The sequence below is a fragment of the Cavia porcellus genome, unplaced genomic scaffold (genome assembly GCF_034190915.1).
Source record: "Cavia porcellus strain 051 isolate PalLab524CR breed Dunkin Hartley unplaced genomic scaffold, mCavPor4.1 scaffold_8, whole genome shotgun sequence".
In the NCBI taxonomy this organism is placed as follows: domain Eukaryota; kingdom Metazoa; phylum Chordata; class Mammalia; order Rodentia; family Caviidae; genus Cavia; species Cavia porcellus.
The window spans coordinates 62,081,111-62,094,421 of record NW_026947491.1 but is presented as its reverse complement, the minus strand read 5'-3'; the positions used below and the strand labels follow the sequence as shown (position 1 = coordinate 62,094,421).

Here is a 13,311-nt window from a genome sequence, read left to right as displayed (position 1 = left end):
TTTCACAAAAAGCACGCCTCCAGCCATTTTCTTTCACACCTTGACAATGTTTATGTATAAGAAGCATCATGTCACGTAGATTTCAGTAAAGGGGAATGTACATCAGCACAGTCAGGCTTTTGTTTTCTGCAGCAGTAATAAAGGGCCTCCCACCTAAGGAAAAGTCTGCTTACTTTGTAATGTATTTCTTCCATTACAGTTAGTCTCCTTCCAAAAGCAAACTAACTTGGGGCTGGGGGTTTAGCTCAGCGGCATAAGCACCTGCCTTCAAGCAGGCGGTCGTGAGTTCGATCCCCGGTACCGATAAAAATGAAAAAGACAAAAAAAAAAAAAAAAAAAAAAGCAAACTAACTTGTATTCGCTGAGTCAGTGATATTAACTCGTGCATAAAACAAATTTCAGCTTGCTATTTCTTCTCACAGAATTCAAGTAAAAATAAGGTTGAAAGAAGAACTTGTTTTGGGTGGATGCAGGTCAGTTTGAATCGCTATACTTACTTAAATGCCCATGTGCACTATAGGTTCACAACTTGGTTTGCTTTTATAGTCTTTATTTTGGCTGTGTCCAAGGTTTTCAGAGTTGAGCATAATGGTACAGTTTTCCACGCACAGAATAAGGCTACTGAATGTGTTATCTGCAAAAGAGCTCATTTAATAGGAACTGACCTAGCCAATCTATCATAAAGCAAATGTGCCACAGACTCTGAATAAAATGCCGATCAGGGAAGAACTGTTCTGAGAAAATAGGCATTAGAGCTCTTTATGTAAAAAATATATAAATGGGTTGTTAATATTAAGAATGTTCCCCAGTAATAAATCTAAAAGTACCTATGTGAATCCTCATTTTCAAACTACTTTATTCAAGTAAATTGTTCAAAACATATGCATGCTCTGACTATGGAATTAGTCTACTGCTCAATTAAAAGCAATTTTAATTAACTTTTTCCATAGAAAGTAGAGGTGCTGTATGTATTTTTCAAATAAACTGCAGCCTGTAACTCCATTTGAAAAAAAAAAAACTGATGGAAGATCTACAAATGCTTATGCCAAGTAGGAGTCTGCCTGCTACCTACATACATTCAAGCTGATGCTGGATTCAGGATTTTGAAACTAAGTTTCTATTACTTGAGCTCTACCAAAATATAAGGTTCTGTAGTCTCAACTAGGAAGTCCCTTCTGTCCAAATCCAGACTGATTACAGGGATAGCCACCATGCTGGAAATGCTGTTCAAACTGACACCCCTGGTGGTGAGTCTATCCTCCTCTTCTGCCCCACCCTCCTTCCTGGCCTCCATGACCACCCCAGCCTCCGCGATCACCTCTCCCAATACGACTACCACTTCGATCACCATGATGTCCACCATCTTGATATTTATTGTCCCACTGGTATCCACCACCCTGGTATCCACTTCCAGTATATGCAAATGTTTGGAAGCCACCATAACCACCGCCTTGATAGCCACCACTGTGGCCACCATGATAGCCACCTAACTGGAAACCTGAATCTCAACAATGATCATGTAGGTAACCACCTCCTCCTGGTCTCCCTCCATCTGTCCAGCCTCTTTTGATGCTTATTTCCTCTTTCTCCCCCTTGGCCACCGTTACCATAGCCACCACGTCCACTCTCCTGCCTCCTTGGTTCATGACCTCCTCATCCTCCATATGAGGAATGTTCATAATCACCTCTCCCTGCTCCTCAGCCTCCTGTTTGCTTCTGGGGCACATCTTGCCTTTTCTTCCATGGTGGCATCTCAGGGGGTGGAGGTTCAATTTCATTGGGTCTGCCACCGCTGTCAAGTCCCCTGCCCATCAGCACCTTATTGATGGCACTGGCTATCTTTTATAGAACCACTTCTGGTTCTCAAAAATCTTTGATAAGTCTTGTCTTGCAGCCAAAAGATGGACAACAGAAATAGTACTTTTAGGAGATAAGACTGAGGGCTTCAACGGTAGACCTTGGTTAATTATTTTGTCCGACTCTTAGCTCTGTCAGACCTGCAATAGGACTGTGTAGTGACATCCAAATCTTTTATTGGCAGCTTTCTCCAGACTTCATATTCATTGGCTATGGCTAAGTTAATTGCTTCTATCTTTTCCCAGTGGGTCAGTCCCATTTGCTTCTTCAATAAAGGCTTTCTGACATCATTCCATGCAACATTTCCTTTAATTTTTTTTTCAATCCCATTGAAGAGGTAGAACATAATTATACTGGCTGGAGACATTCCTAGAGCAATACATACTCCTGTTGACTTTTCAAAGCTCTCACTACCACCTCCTTCTTGAGATGTTTTTAGAGGAGCATTCACACAGAGCATTCTGGCAGCTTCTAGTTCTGAGATGAGGTATCTGAGCAAAAGGAGGCAGCTCTGACCGAGCAGGCGCTTGGTCCCTTCCCAGATGTTGGTTAAAGATACGGGCAATGCATCTCCCCTAGCAGCCCACTCACCCCAAGCTGGAATTCTGCAGCTTCACTTGGACTGTGAGTTGCTTGTACCTTTTTTTCCAGTTTATGGGGTACTCTTAATTCAGATACCAACCAAGCACAGAGTTTGATAAACTCAGGGAAACTGGCTCCAGCAGTGGCTGCCTGAGACTGGGCACCATCCTCCAACAACGGGCCATTATAACCTAGGTCTTCCAACGACTCTAAAATGTATGGCTTCATGAGGTCACACTCCATGTAACTGCGGTATTTAAATTTCTGAGTCCTTGGACTCACCTACGGCCAGCATGTACATTCTCTGGTCTTTTTTGTAGGGGCTACAAAAGAGATTCTCTCCCCTCCCTGTGTGGGGCTTCCCATAGCTCACTTGGTTTCCAGAACCTCTACCTTCATCAGCCCTCCTGGTGGCCTGTATGTAACTTCTTGGTGTTTGTTTGTTTATTCGTCTTTGACAGGGCTTTATGTTTGTGGTGGGTAGTGGGTTGGCAAGGGGATGCCCTATGCAGAGTTAGCTTAGAGTCAGTAAGGGGGTGCTTGGGTCTCTGTTGTAGTAATACAGAGGCCCAGAATGAATAGTCAGTACCGCCTCCCCGCTTTGTTGGCCAGGTTTATCTTGGCTTTGTGCTCTTTCTTTCTGTGACTCTGCCTGCAGGCTCTTTCTCCCTCTGGTAGGTTCCAAAGCCACTGTGTTATAGTGGTGCCTTTTCTGAAAATCTGATTTTTCGCTTTCTCTGCTCCTGTCCTTGAACTGCTTCCTAGGAGAATTTCTCTAGTAAAGTTGTTTGTTTTTTTTAGTCCTGACTTAGTCAGGACCAGCCAGAAGACCTAATGAGGCCCCAGTTTTATTCTGTTTCCTGCCTACAGATCTCTGCCCTTACAATAGCAACCAGAATGAAGATGGGAAAGGAAATCAGAGAAGGAGGCAGGAAGGGAAGAAACAAGTTGTATTCTGTACATGTACCCACTCCCCAAGATGACTGTAAACTGCACCTACTGCAAATATGTATTAATTTTGAAAAACAAAAAGTACAGAAGGCCACAAATGTCCTCTCTACTCCCTCATGTGAGGGAAACCCTTCATTGGCCCTCTACCCTCCAATTCTCTGAGTCTTCTAATTGATCAGCATAAGAAAAAAGCCAAAGAATTTGAGTTCTCTGACCTATATGAGCCTGGATAGGGGTAGAGACAAGAAGGGGACTGGGGCTTCCTCAAGGGAGAGCGGGGGAAGAAAAACCAACCTTAAGTGTGAGTCAATACACTCCACTGAATCCCATGAACAACTCTGGCCACTACTCCAGTGGTCGCCCAAATTCACAGTCCAGAGCATGCTCCCAGCTCTCCCCTACAAATGGGAGCCATGGCATCAGGCAGATTAGGACCTCACTTCTCACCTGAGAAAAATCAAGCAGGCAGGTTGGAGAATTCTGCTGTATCCAGGGCACTCCAAACCCAGCCCTTAGCAGATTCCAGGGACCAAGAGTATGTGCCCAAGCTGTCTGCTCATCAGCCACTTTGCTTCAGCTTGGTTCAGCTTCATTCCCATAGGGCCCTAGGAAATTCCAGTCACTAGAAAGGAAATCCCATTCTGCAAAAGGGAAATTACATAAATACAACCCTAGCTGATGTGTGGGAGCCCCTATGAAGTTCTAAATCCTCCCTCTATATCCTGGTCAGGCCTTCCCCCAGGAGGCTTTCCAGTAGACACTCTGAACAGCCATCTGTCCCACGTTCACAAACAATATCCTTGGTTGTTTGTAAGAATGGAAAGAAAGTGTGCTTTCAAAGGGACTTACGATCATTCCATCTGGGCTGCTGCCGCTGGCTGCTGGTTACTGGCCACTGGTTCCTGACTAGGCTCACCAAGAGTGATACCCTGTGTGATGCACTTGAGAGACGGATTCTAGATTCTTCTGTATGAATTGCAAATGTATGCCTGATGGTAGAGGAAAAAAAGAGCTAAATGTATTGAAGTTAATGGGAAGGTATGTTCAGGGTGCTGGAGTCTGTGACAAGATTAAAAAACAAAAACAAAAACGGTGGTATGAACAGGGAAAGTGGTTCTAGGACCATGGAAGAATAGGAAGAAAAAGGATAAATCAGGCTTGCAGGTTTAAAGATGTGCACCCTACCCCATGTGCCTCTCACTGGATCTCTTTGAATAAGACTGAAAGGAATGATTAACAGGATGCATGGTCATCTCAGGGGATCTAGTCTGCACGACTGTCTCACAGTTCCCTCTGATTTAATCACATGCATGACATATGGCTGTGGGAAGCCCTGTAATTGGCTGCCATCTTAACATCTATAGGCCACACCACCTTAACTCCCTCTAGGAGTTAAGTTTGGTAGTTAAGCAGCGTCTTGCCTACCTAGCTTGTTTGGCCTATTCAGGAATTATGTTAATCAGCCCGCCTTATGAGCTTGTGCACGGGAAATTTGAACTGTCCTATAACTATCGGTCCTGCCACAGTTGCTAAGTTACCTGCTGACGTCTCAGCACCCAAATCCCTCCTCCTCAATACCCCATATATTCGTTACTACTTCCGTGAATAAACAAGACTTGATTGGACTTCCTCAACTTGTCTCCACTCTTGTGTCTCTTGTTCTCTTTTCATCCCCACTCCCCCTTTAGGGTCTCTGTGGACTTACCTGCAGGTCAGGTCATATGGTCCGATGGAAGAACTGATAATGAAGTTCAACTGGGGACAAGGTTACTGTCCATCAAGCTATCTGACTAACACAAGATGCTGGAGCTTGGAGCTTTAGATATTTCCTGTGTCTTTGTTATTTTTAATTTCTCCTTTTCTTAGGATGATAGAAGCAGGATTGGTTCTGGGGTGTTGCCCAAATTTAGGTGGATGGAGCATGTTCTTGCAACCCCAATTGTACTACCTGTACTAAATGTAATGCAGTTATGTTTGAGAATCAAAATTTCAGATAAATTTTCACCAGTATTAGTTCTACTAGCAAACCAAAGAATGTAGGTGTTGGAGACAAATTTTCTGGTGTTGCAAATAGTACAAAACAAAGCAGACTTCTGAAGTTTTCAGCAAAGCAAACAATTTCTCCAGCAGTGTGTGCAGCCAGACAAAGGTCAGCAAAGGGCAGGAACACCAAGTCAGCAGTTTGCCTGCATTTTGTCCCTAAGGGGTCCTCATCGCTGTGCCCTGTTCGATTGGCTGTACTGTGGTCTCACAGTGTAACCCAATTGGCTAGCTGAATGAGGTCATGGTTGCTAGGCAAAGTAAATTTTGTGATCCGGAAAGCTCTCTTGTTACAAAGTTTCATGGCACGTGGACAGGCTCCTAGCTCTTTGTCTCAAATTTTCACAGAATGGTGAAACAAACACACATTTTATGAAAATAGGGCTTCTTATAAAATGGAGTTATTTTAATTTCATTCAATGAAAAGACTACCTTTCCTCACATATGGACTGTAAATTTGCGTGTGACCCGACTCCCCCAGCCCTCACCCTGTTTGCCAGCAGAGGCACTGCTGTCAGCAGGGAACTCAGCTCCGCACAGCGGTCATTGGCAAGCACAGAATTTCATAAAGGAGATAAAGTAGAACAAAGAATTTTGCAGGCCCAGGGGCATCTAGGGACATCTGGAGATAACTGAAAATTTATACCAGACACTTCAAGGACTTAGCCCACTCAGGTACAAGATACACAGAGAACTTTTATCACAGATGGTTATTAAAATCTTCCCACCTAAAAGGAGAAAAGAAAAAAGGGAAAAGCTTATATATATATATATATGTATGCATACACATATGTGTGTATGTGTATGTGTATATACATATATATATATGCAAGATAGATAACAATACTACTAATCTGTTAGTTCATCAGAAAGAACAGTTTGTGTGCTCATTGTTTGAATGATCGATCATTTTAATGCCTAAATCTTGTAATCTGAACTACTTTGAAGATAATAATATGTGATATATTAACTAGTGTTAATTTATTTTTGAAACTGTATTGTTTTTAAGATAAAAAAAATCTTTCCACCTAATGTCCCCTACTTTATTTCCACTCCTATAATAGGGACACACTTCGCTTTGTTCTCCACAGAAGGTCTTTTCACTGTCACCTGCCTCACCCACGCACAATAAGTTCCATGCCATGTTCCCTTTACATAAGCCTGGTGGTTCGCGCTGGTCTTCCATCTTGGTAATCTTTCCTTGTCGCTGGAACAAAACACCTGACACTCACAATGATGGAGGAAGAGGTTTATTTAGCTCACTGTTTGTGTAGGTTTCAGTCCTTAATCAGCTGGCTCCGAAGCAGGGTGGCCTGGCCCAGGGGCAACATTTCAAGGCAGCAGCCAGCAAAAACAGCCAAAGCAATAGGAGACAAGAACAAGCCTCTTTTCCCTACTTATATTATAAGCAAGCTAACACTATCCCCCACTCTCATGGGCAGATGTAGCACTCACAAAATTTCCCTACCCTGCTCTGCACAGGATGAGTGTATTTACAAAGTAAGGATCCTGGCTCCTGCTGATATGTTGACACAGTGTATCAATTGTAACATCCCCATCCTTGAGCCATGAGTTACAAAGATAATATCACATTAAAACATATTAATAAATTAATTTACGGCTGCTCTCCTAATGTGAAAGAGACAGATTGAGCTGAAGAATGAAGAATTTGTAGCTATTGTCCACAGTCACACACATAGCCTCATAAGAGCTTGAGTATGATGATTACTCCATGCCACACTGTAGAGAAAAGTGAAACAGAAAATGTTAAAATATGTCTCCATTGTATTGCACATATTTCAAATCCACTGAGGCAAAAAAAATTTTTATCAACACATAAAATACAGGCTATAGCCAGACCTGCAGGTTGCTATTTGAGTGGAGATATTTTCGTAAATACTTTGTTCCTCCCCAAGTTCTCAATACAGCATAGAATACTGAACACAGATATTTAGCTGTATTCAGTAAATGTTGTATTGCACATTTACTTATTCTGAAAGTATTTTTGATATAACAGAAATATAACTCCCAATCTGCTAGATGTTAGATGTCCCCAAAAATTGAAGAATGAATTATAAGATACAACTAATGTTAGGATTTGGAAATGTCTTTTGAGAGATGGCTTCTGAGAAATAGGAGGGATACTGAGTTTGTTGCCACTGAGGCCCTTTGTCAGGGATAATTTAGTTATTTATTATTTAGTCTTGCTTTTGCTTTTGTTTTTTGAGACATAGTCTTGCTATGTAGTTCAGGCTGGCCTTGAACTCACTATATAGCTCAGGCTGGCCTCGAACTCATTATGTAGCTCAGGCTGGACTCAAACTCACATTGATTCTCCTGGAGTGGCCTCCTGAGTGCTGGGATTGCAGGAATGTGCCACCATACTTGGCTGTTGGGGGTAATTTATACAGCAAAGTCACAAGATGAGTAGCACATGCATCAAACTGTAATCAACCAATAAGATTACAAGTATAGTTGTTTAGCTAATATTGATCCAGTAGGGAATCAGGGCACATAGCAAAGTTATATGGTCAGTTAGCATCATTAATTTTAGCTTATCTATGACTTCTAAAACAAGACCATTTTGGGGAAAGGATGGGTCCAGATGTTTAGATCTCCTGCCAGGGTGTCGGATGCATATCGGAATTTAGTGGGCTGGGTGGTATTAGTCACAGCATAGTCTTGAGGTCTGTCGGACCCTAAGGGAAGTATGCAAGTCTGGCTATAATGACTTTATCTTGAGGCTTTGACTTCTTCTAATATGTCAGCCCAGCTCTTATGTTTTTTATTTTTCCAAATTGAGTGACCATAGTCCCGACTGTAGATCTGGAGGCATATAGAGAAGAACAGTGACAGAACTCTTCAGGGATTCCTGTGCTGCCCTCATGAACCTGTTTCTCCAGCTGTTAGTGAAGGGCACACTTTCCATATCATCCCAGTGTGGAGGTTTAGGGTTAGCATGACAACCCCAATCCAGCACTCCCATTTCTCTAAGTCTCTGAATCCCCTCATCAATGGTAAACTGTGGAAAACCAGGCAACTCGTACTGATTCACAGCAGGCATCTTCTGATACATACTTTTGCTAACCAGCCCAATAAACCATTAACACCTTTTTTTTTTTTTTTTTTTTTTGCTCCATGAGTACAAAACTAAATTCACAATCTCTGCTGAATGGGTACATACTGACAAACCCAGCCTCATTCAGGTGTATATTTTTGCCACCATTGTCCCATATACCCAGAAAATTCATTCCCACATTTGCTTATCAGGCTTCTGCTTATAAGAGTAAAAAAAATTCAAGAAGTTCTTTGGGAGAATAGCAGACCCCTTCATAAGTCACACTATGTATCTTGCACTTAGGAATCTTCTCTGATTTGAACTTGGTTATAGGCCTAGAAGCAAAAGTGAGAGATGAGGGTGAGTCCCAAGGAGTGTCAGCTTTATCATGCTTTTTCATGTCACAGCGGAAGATGCCAGAGTGATGAGCAGCAGAGAAAGCCTCTCTGAGATTTGGTGTCTGACACTGGAATATAGTAATATGAGGAAAAGAAGATGGAGGATAGTGGGTCCCTGGGGCTCAGGGAGGATCTGAAGCAAGAATTTAAGCACATGAGGAGGGCAAAGAGACAGACATCAACGAATAAGGAGGTGGCAGGTAGCACTTTCTCCATTATGCTTTGTCAGCACAGGATTCGTTTTCTCCAGTACAACAGGAGAGGCCAACAGCACACGGTGGGGGTGAGGATGCTTCTGCCACTGTGGTGGGGAAATTTCTTCCTCTGGCAAAATAATCTCATGAGAGTTTAGGAGCTCAGCATCACCAGGTTCATCAGGATCCTCCCAAATATCTCCATCCTAATTTGTGGGATCCTGTTTTTTTTTTCTGATCATTGTCTTTACACTTAATTTCAGATATGCTTTGAGGCTGAGCATTAGACTTGCACTGCATTTCAGCCCATTTCATGATGAGGGCCTGTGTTTGAGCCCTGTGACTAAAGAAGAGATTTTCTTTCAGGACTCATTTAGAAATTTTAGATTATGTATGTAAGTCTGCACCTGGGAATTTGAGTCTTTGAGCATTTTATTTTCCTTTAGTGATTTGTCCTCACAGTTAGAAGACTTCAGATTTACTATGCACATTTTGAGCTAATTGTTTCGTTCATTAGTTGTTCAGAGATGCTAAGACAACCAGCCAATATCATTATATTTTCCACTCTGCCAAAAAAATTTCAAAAGTATCATATATGGAGTCACTAAATTTCTTATATCTTATAAGTGGTGAATCAGGGTAATCGAATGGATCTAAATTACATTACTTTAAACAGTTCCCACCAAGGACTGCCAATATTCCCCACATTAGCAGGAGAGACTACGGCATCTTTAGGTCTTATCAAATTAGAGAGCCCCCTCCAAGAACTACTAAAACCATCTACTTCTGTTCCTCTAGAGCCATTCCTGTACCAAAATCTGTATGAGTCACTTGTTACTAGAGAAGCAGATTTAAGGCAAGGTGTATGAATACATAAGGATTTACCAGATAGGCTTACAGTGACTGCCTGCAGATTCAGGTGTGGAAGAGTGCAAAAGGGCTGTCAGTGCACTGGAGAGCCAACGGATCTAGTCAAGGTTCAAAAACTTGGAGCTCACTGTAATGTCCTGTATGAGTCCATATCAGAGGCCAAAGGGTCTGTGTTAGAAGCCAGGAGTGACATTCACAGTGAAGGTGGAGACTGGAGCTCCTCTGAAGAAACAGAAGCAAACCTTCCTTCTTCATCGATCTTTTATTTAATTTAGGCAGCAAGCCTACCCAGGGTGGGTCTTCTGCCCTCAGTGTATCCTTTCAGCCACACCTAGAACTATGCTGAACCAATTTAGTTGGATGTTTCTTACTCAAATTGACAAAATTAGTGAACTAACCCATGTTAATTTAAAGTAGCTTATGCTTTAGGTTTTCTGTAGTTTGCAGACAGGGTACGGCTGTGTTGCCCAGCCTGTTCTCCTGGACTCACCCTGCACCAGCTTCCAAGTGGCGGGACTAAGGTGCCGGCCACCCTGCCCAGCTTAATACTTCAGTTAGATAGGGCCCTAAAGAAAATTCTTTTGTGGTAGAGGACAAAGTGAGTGGAGTGTACATGGATTCACAAGGAAACCATATACTGCAACAGAAGAGAAGAAAATAGATTAAACCATACAGAAGAAATAGCTTGCCACTGTGGATTAGAGACTGTCGTGGAGTGCGGTTGTGTAGCCACCAGCGGAACACAGTGAGATCAACTTTTCTACTTGGGGAAGCAGAAATCTGACCTGGGTGGAGAGAATCCTCCACAGTTGGAGGCAGCAGTAAGAACATGAGCTAGTGATCCCCAGAGTCAGTGGCTGGTGAGTGACAGGGGGGTGGCACCCCAGCACTCAGGGCAGCAGAGCAGGAGGGAGTACATACGGCTGTTGTCATTTTATTTATGATAGAATTTGGGTTTGAACTTCAGGCCAGAACAGTCCCACAGTTGTTGATAGAACAGAGGATTTAGAGAAAAAAATTTCCCAGGACAGCAGCCTGAGGGGAATTCCTCTGAGAAGTAGAGGCTGGGACTACCCAGACCTAGCTCCGGGGGCATTACAAAAGTCATGACAATAAAGGCTGGGATGATAATCACTCCTTGTAAGTTTAAAGTAGCTTTACCCAAAATGACCCCCACTGTCCCATCTGGAAGGGGCCCATGCACCTGTAGGTTCAGGAATGGGCTTCTTTCCTCCGATCAGGGTCATTCTTTGTGGCCACAGGAAAATCTAATCTTATGTTTTGAGCTGTTCATCTAGAGAGGGAAATAATGTCCCTCCTGGGAGCCATGTCAGTGGCTATAAATGTTGCTGATGGGTAAATGTGAGCAACAGTTTAGTTGTCATTGTTTATTTTCCCCATTTTTTGTGGGGCCTGGGGCAAGGCCCAGACCCCATTTTCATCAGAAGCACCCCATCCTTATATTTAGGGGGATAATGCTTAACCTAGTACCTCTCTTTCACGCAGTGAGAGTATGAGGATGGGGACCTGAGTCGTCTTGGCCAGAGATGTTACCCTTTTATCCTGCAGGAGCCACATCCTTGGCCTCCTCAGGCTGAGCAGGAGCCTTCAAGTTTTTATAAACATGTCAAATTTCACCATGATGGAAACATTTAACACTACCCCTATTTCCCTTAGTCCTTCTAGCAAAACCTGCTATAACCTGGGCCATTGGATTAGTTTTAGGTAACTCAGCGCCAATATCTTGACAGGATTGAATATATGTCCTTAAATCGCTAGTTGCCTTAAGGCCTGTCTATAATCTTGGTTGGCTTTGGCATAGGCCAACTGGAGGACTGAAATATCCACAGTCCGGGTGTTAGAAACTTGTCTACGTGCAGTCTCTTGTAATTTTGCCACAAACTGGGTGAAAGGCTGACTAGGGCCCTGGGGAATGTATATAAAGGACTTGGCAGGAATCCTGTCCTCAGGGACTGCATCCCAAGCCTTTTCATCAAATCAGTGAGTCACTGGCACACTTCATCAGAGTACTGAAGCTTTTCATCAAGGGCTATGCATTTCCCATTCCAGAAAGCATTTCTTCATCTGTATACCATGGGATTGATATAGGGAAATGAAACTCTCAACCCATTATATGTCCGGTATGAGTTTGTGCTCTCTAAAATTGAAGAATGAATTTTAGGAAAAACAGAGGTTAAAGTGAATATATTTATTGAGAGAAAGAAAGCTTCTGTCTAAGAGAGAGACACAAGGAGTCCCAAGTGGGTTGCCAAGGACTATCTTTTTTAGGAAGTTTTATAGAATAAAAGCCCAAAGTGAGGCAGGCCTAACTCGGGGGAAAATGTGAGACCTTTCAAGTTGGGCATGAGGTGGGACAGAAGTATGGTCAACCAATAAGATTAATTGCTCAGGTAAAATTGATTAAATCAATAATAAATGAGGAAGCAAGTCAATATAGCAAGTGGACATGAATACAGAACAGTGACTCTTCCTGTGTAGGGGTTAGGATGGTGACTTCTGGTTTCCTCAGGGTGACAGAGACCTGTTTGGAATATCAAATTTCTGATGCTTTTCCTTAGAAAATGTATGGGTACATTTGATTTATCTTTTGTCTTGAGGTCTGGCCCACACAAGAGGTGTGTATCACCCTCACAGTTGCAGGGAGATAGGTCTTTTACACTGGTTCTTTCAAGGGCCCAGCCCTGTCTGACTGCCTATAATATTTCTAAGAAACTCAGTTGCCTGTAACAGGATCATGGCCCATTCTATTCTTTGGGGCCTGCTTTACAATAAGATTTTTTTAATTGTACAGTGTAAGGAAGAAATTGAATGAGGGACAGGCATATCTTTGCTAGGTGTTTGATATCATAAGGAATCAAGCAACATGTATCTAGGACATTCTCCAAGAGCCCTGCCATACATGGACTCTGGGTGCCATTACTAGTAACACTTTGTCTAAGATCATCTAGCAGTTTGAATTCAAAAGGCACATAAACACATGAGAGTTGAGTCTCATCGTTTGGATTTGGCTGGGTGCCACAAAGAAGCAAGTAAGAGTGCCAAAAACTTCCCCCTGGCGACTTCCTTTAAAATCTGCAAGTATCTACACAGCTGTACAGAGTGCCTTTCTTTCAGGCTTTTCAAGCTGAGCTGGTTTTTCCCCAAACACCTGTGATGGTGGCAAGAGCCAGGGGAAATCTTTGTTTTGAGTTTTGGCTTGTATGTGCTTTCTGAGAAAAACAAGCCAGGGCAGCACTAAAATTTGCTTTGTCCACCTCAGGATGGGGAGCTGCCACACTTCTTACTTTTGTTTCTTTAACCCTGGGAGCCACAGCTGTCAGCAACTGACTTTATAGTGAGC

General features: G+C 42.7%; 1 pseudogene; it reads right to left on the bottom strand.

The window, feature by feature from the left end:
- Window positions 1–1,157: 1,157 nt before the first annotated feature.
- Window positions 1,158–2,682, bottom strand: LOC100723294 (protein FAM98A-like; annotated as a pseudogene).
- Between the last annotated feature and the right edge of the window lie 10,629 nt (window positions 2,683–13,311).